The sequence below is a fragment of the Triturus cristatus genome, chromosome 4_1 (assembly GCF_964204655.1).
Source record: "Triturus cristatus chromosome 4_1, aTriCri1.1, whole genome shotgun sequence".
NCBI lineage: Eukaryota > Metazoa > Chordata > Amphibia > Caudata > Salamandridae > Triturus > Triturus cristatus.
The window spans coordinates 1,256,803,853-1,256,828,629 of NC_140585.1; the positions used below are offsets into that span (position 1 = coordinate 1,256,803,853).

Sequence of the window (24,777 nt, forward strand, 5' to 3'; positions counted from 1 at the left end):
CCAACAAGGGGGAAGTCCACTTGGTTCAATAAATCCTGTAGGGAAGCAAAGTGTCGCGGTTACGCGAACACCGGCCAGGAACTACATTGCCCAGAACACCCTGGGGCTGGCGACCAGAAATCGCGTCAGCCAGGGTCGCATATCGCACAGCTATAAAAGACAGCTTCCCCCTAGAGGAGGCGCTTGACAATCTCGCCCCAGTTTCCAGAATTGTTTCCGAGACCTTCGTACTACGAGCGCCGTGTGCGCGCTACACCTTGGACGTCACGGAGACCACGAACCCGGAGATACACCCCTCGCGCCAACATCAGCAGGAGCCGTGGGAGAGAACTGCGGCGTCCCGCTAGACTCCCCGGAACAACAGGAACCGGAGTAAGTATATACTAAGCCCCTCATTTCGGAGACAGCTCCCGCGGTGACGGAACCGCGGAGGAGCTATCCGACCTGGCAGAGCTCTATGGTTCCACGAGACCAGAGCACGACTGCCGTGTGAGCACAACCGCTCAAAGTGAGAAGGGAATTCTCTCATCAAAGACCCGAGTGCTCTGCTGTGACGCAACAGGAGAGAGCACACATTCCTCAAAGACCCGAGTGCTCTGCTGTGACGCAACAGGAGAGAGCACACATTCCTCAAAGACCCGAGTGCTCTGCTGTGACGCAACAGGAGAGAGCACACATTCTTCTTGATTTACGCCAGGACGTTGGGAGGGAAGGTAGACAAGACGCAGGATTGTAGGGGGTCTGAGAGCCCTCCCTTGTCTCCCTTCAGACAGTCACTCCACATCCTCTCTTTTCATCGCGCAGAACACAGAGTCAACCAACCACCTAGCACTCCCAGAGGACGATTACCGGATACCAGTGATAGACACCCCCTCCTTGAAAACTGTGAGTTCGAGATAGTGGGGCAGGGGGTGGGGATTCATGATAACGGTAGTGGCTTATGTGTCCTCTGTTCTCTTGTCCGTAGTCTCCGACGCAAGAACCCTCCTAGAACTTCTGCCTCACCCACCTACTGGACAGAAGGTTGCACGGCATTCCTCCGGTGGTCATCTTTGGTTCCCTCCCCCTTCTCCCAATCGATTTCTCTCCCTACTCTGGTGGTCTTTCTGAGGGGAGAGTTAGCGAAGGGGAGAAGAGGGGGGATTCTCATCGCAAGCATCGTTCCTGCTGGCTGGCTAAGGTTAGTGGGTAGGGTATCCTGCTGACACGCTGACGCTTCCGCGACAGATTGTCAAGCCCAAGATAGTACCCCAGCCCGGACGATGGACACCAATGTAGTACTAGCCACGCTTCTTGATAGTCTCAACGCGTTACAGGTAGAGGTGCAAGCCTCCCGCGCAGAAAACCGAGACCTGAAAAATGAAGTCGGCACCCTCCGTAGGGAAGTAGCGGGCTTATCTCGACAGGGCAAACCCGAATCCAGAAGAGCGGGGGGTTACATAAGAGACTGGACTCTCCCTCCTCCTAGTATGGCGCATCGACCGGACCCCCAAAAAGGGGTCTTTTCCGCCCCAGGCCCTACTCCGGGCACAGACTCTGTTCCTACAGTACATGTGTTGCAAAACACTGGGATACCATTGGCTCCCCCTGAGAGGTTCTATGGAGAGCCCAAAAAGTTTGAGACCTTCCTCAACCAATGCAGGTTGCATTTTCTATGTAAGCCATTGGTATTCCAAGACGAGGCTGCAAAAACCGCGTTCATGATGTCCTACATGGGAGGGAACGCGGCCAGTTGGACTATCCCCTTAATGGAAAGGGACGACCCTGTGCTACATAACTTCTCCAACTTCTGCGTTGAATTAAGGAAGTTGTTTGACAGAAAATCGCACATGCTTACCTTGGATAAAGAACTTATGACCCTTAAGCAAGGATCTCAGGATCTCCTTACATATATCACTTCCTTCAATCGATTGGTGGTGGAGACTGATTGGCCTCAAGAGAAGCGCACCTCCCTTTTTTACCAAGGGTTGAGAGGAGAGTTGAAGGACGTTCTTGCCCAAGTGGTACAACTCCCTCCCACTTGCGAAGAATTCATCACGCTCACAGTGCAGTTGGAGCATCGTCTTCTTGAACGAAAGGGAGATAGAAGCAGAGGGGACCCTCGCATGGCTTATGTAAGACCTCGCCAAACCCTTGAGGAATCACCGAAATCCGCAGATCCCACGGAACCAATGCAGATTGGAGGAGTCAAGGGGCCGTTAACAAACGATGAACGGGAAAGAAGAAGAAAGATGAGACTGTGCCTCTATTGTGGTAAGAGCGGGCATTTTATACGGGAATGCCGAGCCCGGACCCGACTACCAGAGAAAACCAACCTCCCAAAACTGCATGTCTCCACTGTGCACCATGACGAGAACTCGGAAAACTAGCACACCCGAGTCAGGAGGAGATCCCTGAACCGGGTGAGAAACAAACAGTGATCTCCCACGCCGTTGCCAACACCATCCAACCAGCCGTGGCCCACATAAATGTAGGAAGTACGCTTTGGATAAAACCAGACATCCCCGTGGACATATCCGCGATGTTGGATTCAGGGGCAACCGGAAATTACATGGACTTAAACTATGCCCATACCATAGGGGTCCCCCAAGAGATGAAGAAACGTCCAGAAGAAGTCAAGGCCGTGGACGGCACCACCCTGTCCTCAGGGCCAGTCATAAGTCACACCTCTCCTCTGCTCATGAAAATGGGGAGTAACCACTACGAATACATACGGTTTGACCTCATTGATGCCCCGCACTTTCGGCTTATATTGGGTATGCCTTGGTTAACCTTGCACGATCCCATCATACATTGGGCGGCACGTACCGTTTCCCTGACTTCTACGTACTGCTTAGAACATTGCAACCACCAACCCCTATCACCGATAGGGGATGAAAAGACACAAGCAAGCCTACTGGCCTCCGGGTGTGAAGAAATAAAGTTCTGTTGTTCCCTTACATTACCTGAAGCCTATCACCCGTACCTACAAGTGTTCGACAAACAGAAAGCCACACGCCTCCCTCCGCATCGCACCTATGATTGTCGCATTGACCTGGTGCCTGGAGCCGAAATACCATGTAGTAGGGTGTACGCCCTCACAGAACCGGAAACAAAGTACCTACAAAAATACCTGGCGGACAACCTGGCCTCTGGATTCATCAGGCACTCATCTTCACCCGCTTCCTCCCCTCTTTTTTTTATACCTAAGAAGGATTGTGATGAGCTCCGGCCCTGCATAGACTTCCGTGCCATAAACCGAGTCACCATAAAAAACCGCTACCCCCTGCCCTTAATACCCGTGCTCTTGGACCAACTCAAGGGAGCAAGATGGTTCACAAAACTCGATTTAAGAGGAGCTTACCACCTGGTCCGTGTCAAACAGGGGGATGAGTGGAAAACCGCCTTCCGAACCAAGTTCGGTTTATATGAGTACATGGTGATGCCGTTTGGACTATGTAACGCCCCGGCAGCCTTCCAATATTTCATGGACGAAGTGCTTCGAGGGTTCCTGGAGACGTTTTGCGTGGTATATATCGATGATATCCTGGTATATTCCGCCACGCTAGAGGACCATGTGCAGCACGTGACAGCGGTATTGGACAGGTTGCAACAGCATTCCTTATATGCCAAATTGGAGAAGTGTGTGTTTCACGCAGAAGAGGTGGCTTTTCTGGGGTACATAATTAACTCTCGTGGGTTTCAGATGGAGCAGGGAAAGGTTCAAGCAATCACGGAATGGAAGGCACCCCACAACGTCAAGACAGTACAAAGATTCCTTGGATTCGCAAATTATTACCGTCGATTCATTAAGGACTTTTCCAGACTAATCACCCCTCTTTCCACCTTGCTAAGAAAGAACACACCGTTTCGATGGGGAACCGAAGCAGAACAAGCATTCCAGGCCCTAAAAGACAGGTTCACACAAGCTCCCATCTTACGGCACCCGGATACACAACTCCCGTTTATCGTTGAGACGGATGCCTCACAATATGCCGTTGGAGGGGTTCTCTCTCAACGCCATCCCGCCACAGGACAACTCCATCCAGTGGCGTATTATTCCAAAAAACTATCCCCCTGTGAGGTCAATTACTCCGTCACTGATAAGGAGTTGTTGGCGATAAAAAGGGCTTGTGAGGAATGGAGACATTACCTTTTGGGCGCCCGACACACTGTCGAAATCTTCACAGACCATCGCAATCTCCTCTTCCTGAAAACGGCGAAGGCTCTGACGCCCCGACAGTTGCGATGGACACTTTTTTTTGCTGAGTATGATTTCGTGATTAAGTACCGCCCTGGACCTCAGCATGGGAAGGCAGACGCGCTGTCTAGAGTGGGGGACACTGAGGAGAACGTGGAAGAGGAGGAGAAAGAACCTCCCTTGATCCTCCCAGATAAGAAGGATCCCAGCAAAAGCATAGCTCAAATAAGCTCGCAAGATTTCCTGGAGGACCTGAGAGTAGCGGTGGCAGATATCAATGCTCCGGAATGGATAGCTGAATGCCCAGAAAAAAGAACAGAGAAAGACAATCTCCTGTATCATGCCCAAGCATTATACATTCCAGACCCTCTATTGCGAAACCAAGTGCTTGCGTGGGCGCACGATACTCCTTTAGGGGGTCATTTGGGTATTTACAAAACCATCTCTTGTTTAGAGAGATCCTACTGGTGGGATACGCTGAGAAAAGACACTCACGAGTATGTGAGCACCTGTTCCGTGTGTGCACAAAGTAAGGCGAGTCACACAAGACCTACGGGGTTCCTACGACCTATTCCTATTCCCCCGCGACCTTGGCACACCATTTCAATGGATTTCATCGTTGAAATGCCTCCCTGCGAGGGATATACAGTAATACTAGTATTGGTGGATCATCTAACAAAGATGGGGCATTTCGTTCCCTTGAAAAAACTCCCCACTTCTGCGTAACTAGCTCTTGTTTTTCTACAGCACCTTGTCAGAGCACATGGAATTCCAAGCGTATTAATTACGGACAGAGGGTCCCAGTTCACATCCAAGTTCTGGAAAGCTCTCTGTACATCTCTCGCCATTGACGCACGAACATCTACGAGCTTCCATCCTCAAACCGATGGAAAAACAGAACGCTTAAACCAAACCCTTGAGCAATACTTGCGATGTTTTACCCTACAGAATCCCATCCACTGGTTTCCCTTATTATGGATGGCAGAATTTGCGTATAATAACGCGGAGCATTCCACGTTGGGCTGTTCCCCTTTCTTTTGCCTCTACGGACACCATCCCAACATGCTCCCTTTTGAATGGCCCGTACAATCCAAACTTCCCAGTATCCAAGAACACCATGCGCACCTCCGAGCAGTATTGCTCGAAGCGAAAAACAGTTTAACTTCCGCTCAAGCAGCGCACAAAAAATGGGCCGACAGGAGAAGGGAGGAGGAACCAAGGTACCAAGTGGGGGACAAGGTATGGCTCTCTACACGCAATCTCCAGTTAAAAGGGGTTGATAAACTGAAGCCCCGGTACATAGGACCTTACAGCATAGAGAGAGTGGTAAACCCTGTGGCCATGAGACTGTCCCTTCCCATCTCTTGGCATATACACCCCGTGTTCCATGTGTCACTATTAAGACCCTGCCCTATCAGTACGAGACTCCCGGAGAAACCTCCACCCATAGAGGTCGATGGCCAGGAAGAATATGAGGTACAGGAAATACTGGACTCCCGATTAGTAAGAGGAAGGGTCCAATATTTAGTGGATTGGAAAGGGTTTGGAGTGGAGGACAGGACCTGGGAACCAGCGCATAATCTCCATTGCCCCGACCTGGTGGACTCCTTCCATAGGTCACATCCGGGGAAGCCGGGGCGTCCGCCGGGACGGCGGTCCTTGAGAGGGGGTTCTGTCGCGGTTACGCGAACACCGGCCAGGAACTACATTGCCCAGAACACCCTGGGGCTGGCGACCAGAAATCGCGTCAGCCAGGGTCGCATATCGCACAGCTATAAAAGACAGCTTCCCCCTAGAGGAGGCGCTTGACAATCTCGCCCCAGTTTCCAGAATTGTTTCCGAGACCTTCGTACTACGAGCGCCGTGTGCGCGCTACACCTTGGACGTCACGGAGACCACGAACCCGGAGATACACCCCTCGCGCCAACATCAGCAGGAGCCGTGGGAGAGAACTGCGGCGTCCCGCTAGACTCCCCGGAACAACAGGAACCGGAGTAAGTATATACTAAGCCCCTCATTTCGGAGACAGCTCCCGCGGTGACGGAACCGCGGAGGAGCTATCCGACCTGGCAGAGCTCTATGGTTCCACGAGACCAGAGCACGACTGCCGTGTGAGCACAACCGCTCAAAGTGAGAAGGGAATTCTCTCATCAAAGACCCGAGTGCTCTGCTGTGACGCAACAGGAGAGAGCACACATTCCTCAAAGACCCGAGTGCTCTGCTGTGACGCAACAGGAGAGAGCACACATTCCTCAAAGACCCGAGTGCTCTGCTGTGACGCAACAGGAGAGAGCACACATTCTTCTTGATTTACGCCAGGACGTTGGGAGGGAAGGTAGACAAGACGCAGGATTGTAGGGGGTCTGAGAGCCCTCCCTTGTCTCCCTTCAGACAGTCACTCCACATCCTCTCTTTTCATCGCGCAGAACACAGAGTCAACCAACCACCTAGCACTCCCAGAGGACGATTACCGGATACCAGTGATAGACACCCCCTCCTTGAAAACTGTGAGTTCGAGATAGTGGGGCAGGGGGTGGGGATTCATGATAACGGTAGTGGCTTATGTGTCCTCTGTTCTCTTGTCCGTAGTCTCCGACGCAAGAACTCTCCTAGAACTTCTGCCTCACCCACCTACTGGACAGAAGGTTGCACGGCATTCCTCCGGTGGTCATCTTTGGTTCCCTCCCCCTTCTCCCAATCGATTTCTCTCCCTACTCTGGTGGTCTTTCTGAGGGGAGAGTTAGCGAAGGGGAGAAGAGGGGGGATTCTCATCGCAAGCATCGTTCCTGCTGGCTGGCTAAGGTTAGTGGGTAGGGTATCCTGCTGACACGCTGACGCTTCCGCGACACAAAGTTATTGCTTTTGACAACTCTCAAGAATGGCAATACGCTAGAAATTAAGGAAGCTAGGGCCTCCTTTAAGAAAATCCTCCACGAAGCGAAGAAAGATTGGGAAACTACTAGATGGGAGGAGATTTCTTTTGCATTGAAGAATAGGGACCTTAAATCCTTCTGGAATCTAGTTAAGACAGGATCATCAGCCCCCAACCAAGCACTCCAACCCAACCTTGGGGAAGAAATTTGGCGTAGCCATTTTAAAGATCTATATGCCTTTAACGCACCAGCTGCAAACAAACACCCCCCTTGCCCCTATGCCAGCCCACTTACTATTCCGGGGCCGGCTGAGATGTGCACCCTCAGCGAGATTAGAGTGGCTCTTAGCAAAGTATTGCCTAATAAAGCCCCCGGCTTAGACAAGATCCCAGGAGACCTTTTCAAAAGTGAGCCTGATATATGGGTCCCATATCTCCATGGCCTTTTTAACGCAATCCTAGGTGGAATGCCATTACCATCTACATGGGCCGGAGCCGAGATAATACCAATCTATAAAAAGGGCTCCCCACTCGATCCGGCTAATTATAGGCCTATTAGCCTCATCGATGTAGCTCAGAAGATCTTTGCTCGCATTCTTCTAGGGAGACTCCAGACCTGGATGGTGGATTCCAACATTTTAACCCCCCTACAGGTGGGCTTTAGAGCCAAGATGTCAACTGTGGACCAATTGTTTAGGCTGCAAATGATCCACTGGAAAACCATTATTCTAGAAGGGGGCAGTCTTTATCTCACGTTTGTTGACTTAAAGTCTGCCTTCGATATGGTGGACCGAAGTCAGCTTTGGGAGCTATTAAAGGAGATGGGAGTACCCCTTTATCTTTGCGACCTACTAGAGCGACTCCACAAAGACACTTTTGCCAGGGTCAGGTTCGGATTAAAGTGTGAACTTACGCACCCATTTGGGGTTGAAAAGGGAGTAAGGCAGGGGTGTGTCCTAGCCCCAACCCTTTTTGCCCTATTTTTAAATGGGCTCGTTGAGGACATTCTGACCCTAAGAGACATAGACGCCCCCAAGCTGGCGGGTAGGAAAATCCCTGCTTTAATGTTTGCAGATGACACCTTGCTCCTCTCCAGGACTCCTATGGGGATGGGAAGAGTCCTGGACGGCTTTGCATCCTTCTGCAGGAAAAGGAACTTAGTCATTAATGTAAGCAAAACTAAATATATGGTGTTCCATGCAGATACTACCAACCACCCTACCCCGAAATTGGACGGCCAGCCATTAGAACGGGTCACCACATTTGACTACCTGGGTTTGACCCTCAACAATAAAATGACTTGGGGACCCCAGATCTCTAAAGTAAACTTGAAACTTGTCCAATTAACCGGGGGCATCACTAAGATGCTCAAAAACAGCCACCTTAAATTGATCAGCCCACTTGTAGAGATTTACAAAACCCAGGCCCGGGGTGTTGCAGCTTATGGAGCAGAACTATGGGGCCATACCCCCTCCCTGATTTTACTTAAGTCAGAAAACAAATATTTTAGAAACATACTTGCACTTCCAACGAGTACTCCTATGCAGCCACTCAGGATGGACTTAGGCATCCAACAGATTACGGATATGGTTGCTTCTAGACCAGTAATGTATTGGCGTCGCCTATGGAGTACCCCTGAACTGATAAACTTCCAGGAGGAACTGAAGTCCATTTTGTCGATCCCAATGGCAGGTGCCATCCCTTGGCTAGCTTATATAAAGAAATTACTAAGGGAGATAGGGAGAGAAGACCTCTGGCTCTCTCCAGAGCATGCATGTTCTTCTCTTCCAAAGAGATCCTTGGCAAAAATTCTGGAGGAAAGAAATTTGATCCACCTTATTCAATCTGCTACTACAGCAAACTTGACCTCTGCTTTCCTTGAGGCCAAAATTAGTTATAAATTTGAGTCTGTAATAGACCTGATCCATCCAGTCATGGCCAAAAAACTATATCTACAGTTCAGGCACGGCTCCCTACCGCTCTTCTCGAGAACAAACAAGTGGCCGGGCTCAGTTCGGCAATCCTGCCCTGGTTGTGGTACTCTTGAAGAAACGGAGGCACATGTCATTTTTTTCAGCCCGGCATACATAACCCCGCGCAGAATATGGATAATTCAACTAGCCAAGAATACAGGGGCTAGACATTGTATGGAACTTCATAGGTTGTTAAAGTATGACACTTCTCCTTTATATGCTACTGTGATTGCCAAATTTCTATTCTCAATGTGGCTAATTAGAAGAAAACTGTTACCTCACTAAGGTTAACCTGGTGCTATTACTCTTATTTTATCATCTGCTTTTATCTTATGCAATGACGAATGAGTTTTATCAGATTAATGTTGTATCAATTTTAATAATATTATGTCTTCTTATGCACTTTTATGGCTATAAGCCGAAATAAAGTTTTCTGACTGACTGACTGACATAAATGGAAAGAAAATGTGTTTTTTAGGCAAAGGAAGAGCAGGGGATTCTGGGTAATAAAGACTGGTGAGAGCCACACAAGTCATCCACCCTGGATTCCCCTAAGTGTCTAGTTTTCAAAAATGTACAGATTGACTAGATATCCATAGGTGCCAGCTGATCTAGGGTCCAAAATCTAGAGCTACCCACATTGAAAAAAAAGGCTCAGTTTTGGGAAAAATGCAATGCAGCCATGTTGCATTTTGGGCCGTGTCCTGTTGCCTGCACTAGGCCTACCCACACAGGTGAGGTACCATTTTTAACAGAAGACGTAAGGAAATGCTGGGTGGATGGAAGTTTGTGGCTTCCCTCAGATTCCAGAACTTTCCATCACAGAAATGTGAGGAAAATGTGTTTTTTTAGGCAAAGTTTAAGGTTTGCAATGGATTCTGGGTACAAAAATGTGGTGAAAGCCACAAAAGCCAGTCCACACTGGGTCCCCCTATGTGTCTAGTTTTAATTTTTTTTTTTTTACAGTTGGCTAGGTTTCCATAGGTGCTGGCTAAGCTGGGATCCAAAATCTAGTGCTACCCACATTCGAAAAAAAGGCTCAGTTTTAGATGGCAACCATGTTGTATTTTGGGCCATTTAACTTTTGCAGGCACTAACCTTACCCACACAAGTGAGGTGCCATTTTTATTGAGAGACTTGGGGAAATACTGGGTGGAAGGAAGTTTGTGGGTCCCCGCAGATTCCAGAACTCTCCATCACAGAAATAGAAGGATAATTTGTTTTTTTTAGTCAACATTTGAGGTGTGCAGGTGATTCTGAGTAACAAATCGTGGTGAGAGCTATGCAACTCATCCCACCCTGGATACCCCTATGTGTGTCTAGTTTTCAAAAATTTACAGGTTGGTCAGGTTTCCCGAGGTGCTGTCCAAGCTAGGGTCCAAGATCTCAAGCTACCCACATTGGGAAAAAAGGGCCATCTTCCGGTGGAAAAATGTGATTCGACATGTTGCGTGTTGGGCCTTCCTGTCAAGTAAACTAGGTCTACTTACATAAGTGAGGTACCATTTGTATCGGAACACTTGTGGGATCATAGAACATCTGTTATTACTTATTGGAGTTTGCTGTATTTATGACTTTCAAATGTAAGTCATTGTATAAGAAAGATTACATTTTGAAACATACCCTCCAACTCATACGCTAGTACTGGTAGTCACAAATTCAGAGATGTAGAAATATCCACTGCTCCTATAGTCTATATCTTGTGCCAATTTCAGAAATACATATATTTTCTTGATATCCATATTTCACTCTACCTATTTCACTACAGGAATTGGTCTATACTCAATGAAAAACCTTTGTACGGGTGCAGCTCAGTTTTTGACTCTGTGTACCTTAGGTTCCTGGAGAACTTACAAAGTCTATACATCCCAGCAACCAGAAGGGTCTAGTGGAGATGATGGTATATTGCTTTAGTCAATCAGCCACTGTGACAAAAAGTTACAGATGAAAATTTTGCCACACTTGCCCTCTTTTCCTACTCATTTTCAATATTTTTTTATTTCAACAGATATTTTCCATAGCAAAACCTTGACGGATCTACCCACAAGACCCCTTGCCAAATTCAGAGGCTTGTCTACTTTTCAGAAATCATTAGCTTTTCTGGATCACTCATGGGTTTCACACTGGTTTTCACCACATACTAGGAGATGGTTGAGAGCACAAAAAATAGGGAAATGGGTTACCTTTTAGATAAATGCCAAATCTGTGACACCAAATTTAGTTTTTAGATTCAGCTCTGCATGTTTCTGAAAGCTGGACACATTGTGACTTTAGTATAGCAAACAGTTCATGGATGCCATTTTTAGCCAAAAAAGAAAAAACAGGCACTTCTATCTAGAGCACTTTTTCCATATTTTTCTCAAAAAACTCAAAAGTTAGCTAGAGTTTGCCTATTTTCTTGGTCCCCTCCAGGGGAATCCACACACCCTGGGTATGTTTACAATCTTAAGGATGTTGGAAAAATAGGATGCTAATTTGGCGCAGATACCTTATGTTTAAAAAACGTTATGGAGCCCTACGCATGAATTACCCCAGATAGCCAATTAAGGACTCCTCGCTGGGGAGGGAAAAGGGGGGCAAGAGAAGCCCAGCATCTAAGGGATTAAAAAGATTGTTTACAAATTAGCAGTAAGGTTAAAGTAAAGAAATCTTAGTACCAAGCTATCAAGATACAGAATATAAACGGGAAAACGTAACCCCCTAAAGAAGTTTAGGCGTTCCAATTGAAGCCAAACAAGAAGTTCAGTCATAGCAATACAAAAGATAAATAACATATTTTGGTGCTCACAGAAGAGTTTCTGAGTCTCTCTTCTATACATGAATAATGTCTAAGATCATCTAAGTTAAAGTTCAAACTAAGAGGATTGTTTTTAAACCTGACAGGATCTCAAAAATCAGAGAAATGCAGAAAAATAGGGAAATGCGGTAAAGTACGGAAAAATATCGGAAGGTGTCAACATCGTAAATAACATCTTCATGTAAACTTGTTGCTATATAAGAGCTGAAAGCCCCATCACAGAATTGTAACCAACCCCATTATATCAGCACTTGGTAAACCCATTTCAAAACATATTACTTCAATCTGAGTTCGAGAATTAAAATTTTAAAAAATCATAAATATTTTGACCTTGATTTTATCCATACAATTAAACTGCTTGTATCTATTATTTCCATGGCATATAACAATCTGGGAATTTTGTTTGCCTGATAAACCATAAGGAGATGGTTAAAATGTCTACGTGCTGTTGCATTATAAAGTGCATTGACAGGAGCAGGTGCCTTACTTGAAATAACTGAAATACGTTATCTCTCCTAAAGCGTAGCAGAGAAATGTTTCACTTGATAGGGATATGTTTTGACTACTTTCATCTTGTGGTTCACTAAAAACCATTTATAGTTCTAATTCTTTCTCAGCTTCTTGTTTCAGGAAGTCATTTCTTTGCTTACTTTGTGTTGATTTTCAGGTAATGACTACCTATATATTCTTGTAAATGTCTAAATGATTTAGCAAGTCTTTTGGTGTAGGATCTAAAATCACAATATTGTCTGCATACTAAAGCAATGCTAGGTTACAAAGGTCCAAATTCGGGGCATCACCTCCCGCATCCTTCAACAAATAGGGCAGGTCATATACATAGAGACAAAAAAGCGATGGGGCTGACAGACAGCCCTGCTTTAATTTGTTTTCTGTTAAAACAATTTGGGGCTAACCAACGACTCCCCCACCCCCCATCCCCAAGCAGGACATGACACCATGTAGAAGAATAGAGAGCTGCAATTAATTTAAGTAAAGGGTCTGGGATATTCAGAGCACAGAGTTTTAACCATGTGGTGGTTCTGTCTATGCAGTCAAAAGCCCTTGAAAAATCAATATAAGCAGTGTAGAGGAACATACCCTGTGAGAAAACATATTTCTCTAAAATTACATGAAGGACAATGATATTATCACGGGTAGAGCTATTTGGTATAAAACCAGCTTGCTTGCGGTGAACAATGTTATCTTCCGTCCAAGTTTGTAAATGGTTCAGAACACTTCTTGGCAAATATTCTTCTGATAGAACTGAGTAACGTTTTCTGCCTACAATTACAGGGATGAATAGCTGGGCCTTCTTATGGAGTGGGAGGATAATACTTTCCTTCCATTAAGTTGGAACAGCACCAGTTAAGTAACAAAATTTAAAAAGAGTTGCTAAGTAACTTGACTATAAGCCTTCTTCTAGCTTTATAACTGAAACGGGTATTTGGTCTGTCACTCTGGCACCAGAAGATTTAGCACTATGTATAATGTTCCTATTCTGGATTTACTTGGACATTACAAATCTGCTTCCTCAGTGAAAGAGGAAATAACAAGAGAAAGGGGCATAGCATTCAGGGAATTACCAGCATAGATATTGGAAAGATATATTGACCACTCCTTATTAGTGATCAGATAGTAGGATTCCAATTAAGTACTGCAATAATTATTCAAAAGCATCTAAATTCTTTATGAGTTACTGCTCCAGGGAAATTTTTTAATCCGGATTTTCCATTGAGCCTGCCTTCTTTTTAAAAAGGTTAATCATTTTTTTTCTTTTATAAGAGAAGTATAGAATTTACTACCTTTAAAGTTTATTATAATTAATCAGTTTGTCCAAATGACACTCTATAGTACCGTCTATAGGATTACTTCGGGGCAACGAAGGAGGGCCTGGTGGTAAATCCCTCTTTGTTACAAAGTTGGCCATGTCCTGTTCCAATTTATCAAATGGGGTCACTCCCTGTATTATTTGATTCTTCAGCATTAGTTAAAGCTGCCTTTAAGTTCCCTTTATTAAAGTTATTCTAATGAACTTTACCATTGGAAGAACAGAAACGGACCTTCTCTCCCTTCAAATTCCAAGGCAGGATTCCTTCTAGGGCCATGTCGATGGTAAGTAAAAAGTATCTTATGGTCACTTAGCGAAGTGCCTAGGATCTCTAAATCAGGAAGCCATCCAAATGTTGAAGTGATCATATAGTCAATTATTGAGGGACTTTCTGTACATAGATAGGTGGGATGAGCGGGTGGTACTTTTTCCAATCTTCAATTCATGATAATGGCCTACATATTTCTAAAAGAAGTTTCCCTTTTATATTTGCTACAAAGAAATGCCAAAATGGTACTAGGGATATTCCCGAACTATCTGCGATCAAGTTTATAGAGTGATTTGAAACCTTAGCGTTACTATCCCCCACTACGATTCTATTGAATAGTTTGTGTTTTCTATTTCAACTAACTGATCTTTAAAGTCAAACAAGGATTTGGTGAGAGTGTCAGTTACCAAACAAAGGGGATATCAAGCTAGTAAGAAGGAGACTCATAATAGCATGACTCCCCTTACTAAGTCAACTAAACAATACGCACTGTGCTAAATTTGAAGGGTGAGAGAAGGTCTTCTATGTCCAAATATAGTCCGTGCACAACTGCATATTAATCCCTCCACTCGCATGACCCTTCCATGACCTTTTAGCTAGACAACTAAACGCATAATAATTATTGCATTCCGAAGTCTCCCTACACCAGGTCTCCTGAATACATACTAGATCTGCTTTCATGGAATTCAAGAAACAACATTTTGGAGACTTGAAAGAACAGCCTGCCAAATTCCAGGATAGGACTGTATGGCTCTCACTAAAAGCTCTGTGTAAATTCATTAAAAAACTTGTTGCTTTGGAATTAAGTGCCCCTGCTCTCCAACCCTATTTAGAAATATATTCTAAACTGATCCCTGGAGAAGAATTCTCTTGCCCTGGTTAAGAAACAGATCTTTCTCTGGACTCAAACTTGATAACAGTTAATTTAGCATATTTCCCAATTACTCTGTGGGAACATTACTGACCTCAGGAGGGAAAAGGGGAGTGAAATGCCCACACTTAGCCTAAAAAGCAAACTGCCACCCAGAAGTGGAGGTGGCTTTGGCACTCCCAGTGTCTCTAATAATCTGATATAGTATGGAAGATAAAACCATTTGAGGAGTGCAATCAGTGTTTCAAAATAGATTGAGAGTTTACATTTTGCTCTAATCAGACATTGGGTTCTGAAAATCCCATTGCAGATTGTGGCCACCCGTCAACTTACACCCATGAAGAAATTTAATAAAACAACTTTGGGTGCTCAAAGGAACAAATATAGAAACTTTATACATTATTGCTCACATCAATGTCAATGGGGAACAATCTATGAAGGTATAGAGGGGCAGTACTGGTAGGGAAAGAAATTACTGAGTATCAGTGGGTGAGTCTAGTACAAAATAAAACCAGAAGTGCATATAGCAGTTTCAGAAGGGAAACACCTACAATTAAATTTATGATTGGTACCTTTACCCAACTAAACTACAGAAATTCTGCCCAACCCAAAGCGCACAATGGTGGTGTGCATGTGGAGGAGAGGGACATACGCAACCTATTTGGTGGGACTGGCAAATAATGAACCCCTACTGGAGAGATGTATTAAAAGAGATGAAAACTATATTGGGTATCCCATTGCGGATGATGCAGAGACTATGTAACTTTGGCTGGTAAGCAAAGGTGACCCTAGCATCACATTGGCACAGAGAAAAGGCGCCTTCTGTTACACTATGGCAGACCTGCAAATAAAAAAATGGCGATGGAGAAGCTCTATGTGATAAGCGAACAAGCGGGAGATTTCAGTACCATCTGGAAGCTACTGGTAGAATATGTGAATGGATGTGCCTGTGGCTCAATGGTTAGAGCGGCAGACCCTGATGCAGAGGTCTGGCCCGGGACCAGGGTTCAATTCCCGCCTCGGTGGGTCTTGGGCTCAATTTCCTCGGACCTGGTAATTCTCGCCTCGGTGCCCATTCTAATCATGTGTCCCACTCTGCAACTCTGGGCAATAGCTTGCTTAATCTCTACACTGGCCCCAACAGCGCTGGGATGCCTGGCTTCACCATGGAGGTGCCCAGGAGTGGACATTTCACAGGGAAAAACCAGGAAGGGTTCCACAGCGCTATGAGTACAGCGCCAGGAAACCCCGGTCCGGGGTATAAGTGCGCTATACAAGTACAAATTCATTTCATTTCATTTCTGCAGTCTGCCCCTCCCGCCCCCCCCCCCCCCCATTTAAATACTCTAAATGTGTTGTTTTACTGACTAGGGAATTAACTAGTTGGAAATGTTTGCAATGTTCGAATGGACACTGTAAAATACATACATTTGGAGATGCTGGACTTAGTGGACAATAGATAGAGGGTGAATGACTGATCAAAGACAAGGGAAAGAGACAATGGCAAACCAGGATTATGAGAAAAAAATACGAAATAATTGTAATGGGCAAAGTTGTAACCTCGCATAAATGAGATATATGCTGCTATGTTGCCTCTAAATGAGGAGTGGATGGTGTGGTACTATTTTTGTCTTGTAAGAAAATTCAATAAAAATCATAATTTTAAAAATAAAGGCACAATCCCTCACACAAACTTGGTGGTATGCTTAATTAAACCTATGTGTTTTCTCTCTTAAATTTGTCTTCACAGGGCGAAATTCAGTATGCCGGATTACTCTGGCTGACAGGCTACATTTTAAATCACCCACACCACACTTTGGATTACATAGGTCAATTGAGGCCAGTTAGGATGGTCCTTAGACAGTAATGAAAGCCTGTGACATTTTGCACAACCAAGTAGGGTAGAGACATGGCAAACATAATTTAGAGATTAGGGAGGTGTCCAAAAATCACCAGTTACTCCATGTATTTTTCTAAACTTCTATAAGTGGGGAGGAAGAACGGATAAATAAATATTAATTGACTGCCTGCAAATAATACAATTTCAATTGACTGTGATTCTTCTCACATCCAGAAACTCCATTCAAGAGCCAACTGAGCGACAGCAGTAGCTGGTTAGGGAGCACTTCCATGATAAAGCATGCCACCAAGCATGACTGGGGTGGGGTGCAACCTTTTTTCAAGAAACAACAATTAAAAGGTGGCCACTGAAATGAATGGTCATAAATTAGGGTTAGACTGCTTCAGTAGTCTAGAACTACTGTTTTTGAGTAATTCATAAATGTGGTAGGGAGATGGTACCATGATAACTCTCATAATTTCTTTCTCTCCTCCTTAATGGATATTTATAGTGATACAACCATTCCAAACTCCAAATGAGGTTGGAGAAATGTAAATGTCTACACATATAACCAACAAAAACGTTCTAGGTATGTTAACATCATAATTCAGAAACAGATGTAACATGGAGAAATGTGTAAAAAGGTTCAAATGGCATTTGTGAAGTACAATCGAGAAAAGAAATGTGATGGTAAAAATAACACTTCCATTAAATCTGTTTTTGCTATTTTGTTCAATTATTTGATGGTCAATTAAGACTGATTTAACCAGGTTGATTTGTTTCAATGTGGAGTAATTTATGTTTATGCTGTTTTTTCAAATCTGTAACTTCATAGGGATTGTTCATAAACGTATTTTCCCAAAATACTTAAAACTGAACTAACAAACTGTAGACAAATTAATTTTACATCATGAAAGTATAATCTGTTTTCTACAAATAGGATATAAATTGAGTTGTTTTATTCAAATGCCTCTGTGGGCCTCTTACCTTGGTAAATAACTCTGGAAACAGTTCTCATTTCATACACGTTGCATTTATCCTTGAAAGTACTTGTAAATATGTTGTACTCTCTGAAAAACAGAAATTCATTGAATGTAAGTAAGTTTATTTTCAATGAATGCACTGACTTGTTCCAAGATGTACCAATTACATCTACAAACAATAAAAATGTTTTTTGCGGTTAACTTCTAGGGAAAAAACTGTTCTAGGAAACCGTGCTATTCTTAAGCAGTGAACTGTGTGTGAGGCCTACTTAACAGAACATAGCATCCTTCTAAACAAGCATTGGCAAGCTGAAGTGACAGTTGTATTGCAGCATTTATATTGCTTACTACTCCTAAGTGGGGCGCTGAAGTGCTTGTCTGGGTAGCACCCTACACCGTGTAGGGCGTGTGGTTGGAAGGATGTTTAGGTCTCGCCTGACCCAGCGCATGCGCTGGTCTGGCGAGACTTATTGCGAGGGCTCAATAAAGTGCTACCACTGTAGCAAAGAGCTACAGTGCATGTGCGCAGGCGCCTCACTTTCGTGGCCCTCACGGCCGCTTTGATGTTTGATCGCGATTGCGATCACTTTCACTTTCGCGGCCGCTTTGATGTTCTCCTTGAGCCAGGTTTTTTTTCTCCTGTTTATTACTTCTATGTAGTAATGGTGGCACCCGTGCGCCGCCATTACTACAGAGCAGTAATAAACAGAAACAAGCATTGGCATAGCCAATAGGTCTCGCTTTTGGGACCTTATAAGTATTTAGTTATGCAACTGTTGCATGGCTAAACACTTATAAGGTCCCAAAAGCGAGACGTATTGCCTATGCCAATGCTTGTTTTGTTCCTATGTGGGATGTGTTTCCTTATTATGCCTGATGACCAGATGCGGTTATCAGGTTTTTTTTCTTAGCTTTTATTACAATCATAGGTCATATAAAAATGAAAGTGGCTGTCATATGCTTGCAATAAAAAGAATAACCATAGCGTATATTTTTAAAAGAGCATTATAATTCTTTCAAGGAGGCAGATTTATTTAAAACTGGTACAGAAATTATTTAAATGACATCACAGAAAAAGTTGTTTCTTATTTGTACAAAACAAAGGTGGGCGAGCCGCTAAAGGCATAAAAGCAGCAGTCTTTTGTATTTTAATTACGGGGTACTCAAATTGTAAAAAGCCCATAGCACTAGCCAGCTCTTCCACTGCTCCTCCAAGGAGCCCACCAATCCTGCAGGCTGCTTTCAACACTTGGAAGGCTATGTCTAACACAGAAAAAGCCTGCTGCAGCTTCTTTATAGACACGGTCGTTTCAGTTTTGTCTTGCTAACATCTGTAGCCACTATATGAATGTGATTTTTCTTTTCACATATCCCCGATTTGCAAAGAGGAGGAAAAAGGGGAGCATTAAGAATTAAAGTAGAAAGAGAGAAGAGAGATGGGAGAGATAAAATAGGAGGGATAAAGAGAAGGAAAAAAAGCGAGAGAGAATGATGTAAAGTGGCAGAGTCAGAAAGAGGGGAGGTGGAGAAGAGAAAAAGAGAGTGGAGGTGGAGAAGAGAAAATTAGAGTAAGATGGAAAAGGAGAAAAAGATATGAAGGAAAAATAAATTGTGAATGAGGGAGTTAAAAACAATGTGACTGCGGGAGAGTGGGAAAAAACACCTGAGAGTGTTAGAGAGGAAATCTGCGAGAGTGGATGAGAGGATGTGAGAGCATGTGTTTATAGAGGTAAATGTTTGGGGCGTAAGTAAAAGGCAATCAGAGCATGATTAATGATCGTGCTCATACATCTTGGAAAATGTTTTTTTTTTTGTTGGCGCGGCTCGAACTTGGTGTCTTAGAAGCAGACCCGAACTCTGGCGTTGCTTTTCCTGTGAATTCTCTGGCTTGCCCACCTCTGGGTTCAAAGAAAACGTAGTGTTGGTTTTAAATAAATGTAATCTGAAGATATGATTTAAACACGCCAGGTTGACTACAAAATGAAAAGGATTAAGATTGGAAAGAAAAAAAAAGCATTGGCAAAGTGAAGTATTGGTCACCATCATTGAACTGAACTGTACTTCTTTTAAGGCACATATGCACTTGTGATCAAGGAATAGTCCTCTCTCACAATGCAGGCAAACCAATGGATCGAGAGGGCTATTCCATTACCCACTGCTATATGCTGTGTAAAATTAAAAGGTCTCACCCATTTGATACGTAGATATTTATATTTCTGAATTTCTTTTTTTGTTACATTAGTGTGGTAAGATAGCTATCACTGGCGGAACGAAACTTGAATGCGGCTGTCTCGATATCGCACCCAATTATTACACACCATTTCATAAAAATTCACAATATCCTCTATCCAGAAAACATGGTGGCATGAAGATCCTATAACACCTCAGAGCAGCGCATTAGTCAAATGTTCCTTATAACTCGCCTGTCAAGTTTGCATTAATCAATAGTTCCTAGCAACTCGCCTGCCAAGTTTGCAATAAAGGAAAATGGTGGAATGTGTATGTACTTGAATCGTTATGTCCTTGACAGTCATACCATCTGAAATCCAATACCCCACTCTGAAACCGAAGAAGAAATTCAATTATCATATGACTTCTGTGTGAGAAGTTGGCCTGATATATGATGTCACTAGTTCTAGTGTACACCCTGTATCAGTCCAAACAACCCTTATGGTGATTGGTTGTAAAGTCAACCTTATGGACCAGCTATCCTAGTGGTAGCAAGGACAAGAGCAGTCTTAGGCTAAACTCTGTATGGCATGTGAAGCCAGCTGTTATACCATTACAATCCCTTGAATACCAAATGAAAGGACACCACACCAGATATATATAAAATTAGAATGTATTTATTCTAACATATACCCTCAGCACTCTTTATGAGTTCAGAGATCTAAGCACAACAATTTCTTAAGTAGCATACGTTAAGTTACACAGGAAAAATACAGTTAGGCCCAGGAGCCACGCAAACCATATACTAAGAAAGTGGTACAAGTACCACGTCACGAACAGGGAGTAGGCCTAGGGCATCGCTGGGGCTACACTACCCTACCAATGGTTAGGAAGTGGGAGGCCCACAGGAAGCATGTGCAGTGTGGAAACACACACGCGGGTTACATTAAAGTCAATGGGAATGTAGCAATTAGAAATAGGAAGAATAAGGACACTTCCGAAGTAACTAGGAGGAAGCAACTAAAGACTTAGACACTTGGATAGTCAATATCCACTGGAGCACCAGAGTACTCGCGTTACCTCACCCACAGGAGACGGGTGCATAGGTGTGAAGATGTGTCGGGTGTCGTCGCTGGATCCTATGGATGCCTGAAGAACAGATGCTGGCAGGCGGCCAGGAGGAAGATGTCCGGTGGATCCAAGGATGGATCTTGAAGGAAGAACACAAAGTCTGGGTCACTAGCCAGTAACCGTGTGGAACCAGGAAGGAACCAGGCGATGTCGTGCAGAACACAAGTGATGTCTTGAAGCTTGTCTCTGCAGCTGCGTGGACCAGGAGGCGTCGAGGACAACCAGAACCAGGGTACAAGCTGTCCCACAAAGGATCTTGCTGCTGGCGGAGTTGACGTCCCGATTGGAGTCAACAAGCCTTGGCAAAGGCAACCCACGCGGAAATGGAAATTCGCTTCAGGTGCAGACCAGGAAGGCCTGAGGCGCTTCTCTTTCACAGGGAAGCAAGGGCCAGTCTGGAGGAACCAAACCAGCGGTGAAAAGTCAAGGGTTCGTCGTCACTGAGGCTACTAGCCAACGGGCAAGCAACCGGACAGATGCGTTGAGCGGGAAAATGCAGAAGGGCCCCACGCAGAACTCGTGGAGTGTGGAGGGCTGATCTTCGGTGCAGATGGTGCTCAGGGTTGGGGCTTCTCAATCCCCAGAGCACAACTTCGAGGATGCCTCGGAAGCTGCGCTGGAAGCTACTCGCCAATGTTCCCAGGTAGCCGGTCCCACGTCTCTCGTCGCCTCCACGGATCTCAGCTTGGCTGTGGATGTGGATCAGGGTCAGAGAAGTCTGGAGGTCAAGGCGCTGGTCGGGCTCTGCAGTCTGTCCCTCGTAGAACTTGGGCAAAGCAAACGGCAGGTCGCTTGTTGGTGCCTGTTTGCACAGGGTGGCCACTCCTTGGCCACAAGGGAGATTCTTCAGTCTTCTTGTCGTTGAATGTCGAAGGTCCAGAGTTTCGTGTCTAGTTTCAGTTCAGCATAATCCAAAGTCCTAGGGACTCAGCTCCCATTCTTATACTAATCTGGGGGGCTGGGTTACCTGCTAGGTCCCTCCTATGGGTGGGACCAGGGAGGGGGGTGGTTACACCCCCTTCCCTTTGTCCAGTTTCGCGCCAGGACTGGGGCTGGAGTGCCCCAGCACCGGTTTGAACCGGACTATGCATGGGACACCTTGTGTGCCCCAGGCAGTGTCTCGTTTCTTTCATCCCTCCCTGCCCCAATACACTAAGGCCTGTCTGGGGTGGTGCTCGCACCTCCCAAGGCAGGAAACCTATTGTCCAAGCCTCCCGTGCCGGGATCACTCCCAGCAGCAGGAGGTCAGACTTGTGTTGTGGCAGCAGCATCCATTTTGTAATGCTGGGGCTCTGGTTAACTTTAACCGGGTAGTAGGTTTTTAACATGTCTTCTCCCTCTAGAAGGGGGAATACTATCCTCATCGCCAGAAATGGTGTTGGGGTAGTATTCCAAAGTGTTAGACACCTTACACGACATGTTTTGATAAAGTCAAACCATAGTTACCATAACTGCGAGGATTATAAGGCACTTTAAGAGTATATGGTAGGCGATATCATAGAACAGCTATAAGGACATGGTTCCGAAAGCTGCAGACAGGCTCAGCTCATGCTAGAGCACCATCTCACATGTTACCAAGCACTCTGCCTTCAGGATTGTTAAGGACTGCCATAGGAGTGGCTGAAAGGTTACCCATGTGTCTATATATAAGGCAGGTATAGGAATACTTTACCTAAGCAAGGGGTGATTACACGACCTTGCCCCAGCTGAGTGATCAGCCAGTTGTGTCATGATGGGAGGCCAGCCAGATGTGGCGTAATACATGCTGCAGCCCCTGGTAGGCCTAGGGTACACCCATTCCCTGGGTACCTAAGGTACACTGTACAGGGCCCTATAAGGTGATCCTTACCAATTGGGTTATGTACCTAAAGTACATAGTATGAATTTAGAGAGAGAACAGCTGGGCTGTGGGTCTGATTAGCAGGCCCACAGCCACATCTAAGTCGAAAACCAGTGAAGCAAAAGCAAAAAGTGGGGGTGACCATAGGAAGCAGACCCTACTCTCCTACATTCTGCTAATTTATGGTGTCCTAAAAATTTTGTTTTGAAAACTAGGGTGTTTCTAGTTAGAAGGAGAAGTACTGAGGAATGGGGCAAGTGATATTGCCTTAACATTGATGACCAAGGGGCATATGTCCCAAAAACATTTTTGCAGTCGGAAACGGCCCGATTCCCAAAAATGCTGTTTATATTTACAAAACCCACACTGCGATTCGGTAACATGTTACCTAATCCCAATTTGCGTTCAGCGGTTTGGTTTTTGAAAGGGGCATCTTTAGGGCGAGCTTTGCAGTGCTATGTATGAATATTTTGCAAGTGAATTACGGTCGCAAAACATTCAAAAAAAATCCAGACACCTTGAGTGTGGTAACTAGTCGCAAAAGGGAAGGCATCACCACAGGGCCCCCTCTCCTTTGTGAATGATGAATCAAATATTTTTTAAGAGCAAGCCGCGGTCCAAGGGACCATTTAAGACTCTTAAAAAATCAAACTTGAATGTTTCATTTTATGTTTTTTTAAACGCATCCAGTTTTCCTTTAAGGAAAACAGGCTGCATTTCCAAAAATAAATTTTTTTTTTACTTTATTAAATAGCAATCACAGACCTGGTTGTCTGCTGATCCCAGTAATAGCTGCAATTCCTAATGGGTCGCAAATTGCGACTTATCTCATTAATATTAATTAGGAACATTCCATGTCAGGAACATAATTCACATGCCAAAATGTTCTGCTATAGAATCCTTGCTACAGAGAGTCTTTTATTCCAGGAGCCAAGTCTCACCAAGATCCCGCCGTCTGGACTACCCTTAGTCCACAAAAAGTTCACTTTTTCTTATGTCAACACCCTACTGTCGTTTTTCAGGCAAAATGGCTATATTTTCTTACGTTTTAGTTGATCCTGAAATTCGAGGCGCTGTATGTCATAAAGTAATTGAAATACTATTTTCCTCGAAACTGTGAAAGTAGATGGATCTTTTTCTAGAACAACTTAAAAGGGACATTGCTGTCTCAATTTAAACATGAAACGCCAAATATAGAATACGTTGCAAACTAGGACTAGTACTTATAGTATTTTCAAGAATTACAAAAGTATTTGCAAGAGAAAAAAGTTTCACCCCCTTGCTCCAGATTTAATAGCCACATCTTACTTCCTCTGCCTTCAGTCTTAACTATACCAAATAAGTCCTGGTTCCAGCACTTTAATTTTAATTGACATCACCCTCTTGCAACCAACTGCGTCAGTGAATCTTTCAACCACGAAACTCAAAGTGACAATAAATAGAAATGTAGGAATGGTGCTGGTTACAGGTATTCTACACAGTCAAGAAGACGCCGGAACAATCACAAAACATATCTGTGGAGCCTGCAAAACTGAAATATTTCGAATTTATGAGGTCACAAAGTTGGCCTTTTTTTGGGAGACCTGTATACCTTTTTTAACATCTTTCTTATTGGTTTTCATGGTACAATTAGCAATCAATACCAGGAGGGCGCATCATTGCCACAATGCATCATTCAATCCCACACCGTACGTTAGCAACGAAAAGAAAAGAAGCCGCAACTCCCCAAGTTCGTAGTGACATCCACATTGAGAGTACCTATGGTCCATTATTCGATGAAAGAGGCATAGCACTGACAAATTAGAAGGCGAACCCAAACCCCGCATTTTCCCCTCATTTAATTCAGTAGTGGGTGCCAGAAGGTCATCTCCATTTCCGATGTGTTTGGAAGGCCCTTCCATGGCTACTGTCGCCCAGATTTTCCAACAATGAATGTGCAAACTCGGGATATCCGTTTTCTGATATTAATTTCTTCCCGTGGATGCAGTATGTTTATGTTGATGCCCTCTGGGATTGGTAATCCCA

At 44.6% G+C, this 24,777-nt stretch overlaps 1 long non-coding RNA gene across 1 annotated transcript in view; it reads right to left on the reverse strand.

Moving 5' to 3' along the window:
• LOC146856527 (uncharacterized) overlaps positions 1 to 24,777 on the reverse strand; it is a 1,813,942-nt gene that overhangs the window by 1,629,294 nt on the left and 159,871 nt on the right. The window contains exon 2 of the long non-coding RNA XR_014981506.1: positions 17,617 to 17,699. This is a non-coding gene — a long non-coding RNA (uncharacterized LOC146856527). The remainder of the gene's footprint in view (positions 1 to 17,616; positions 17,700 to 24,777) is intronic.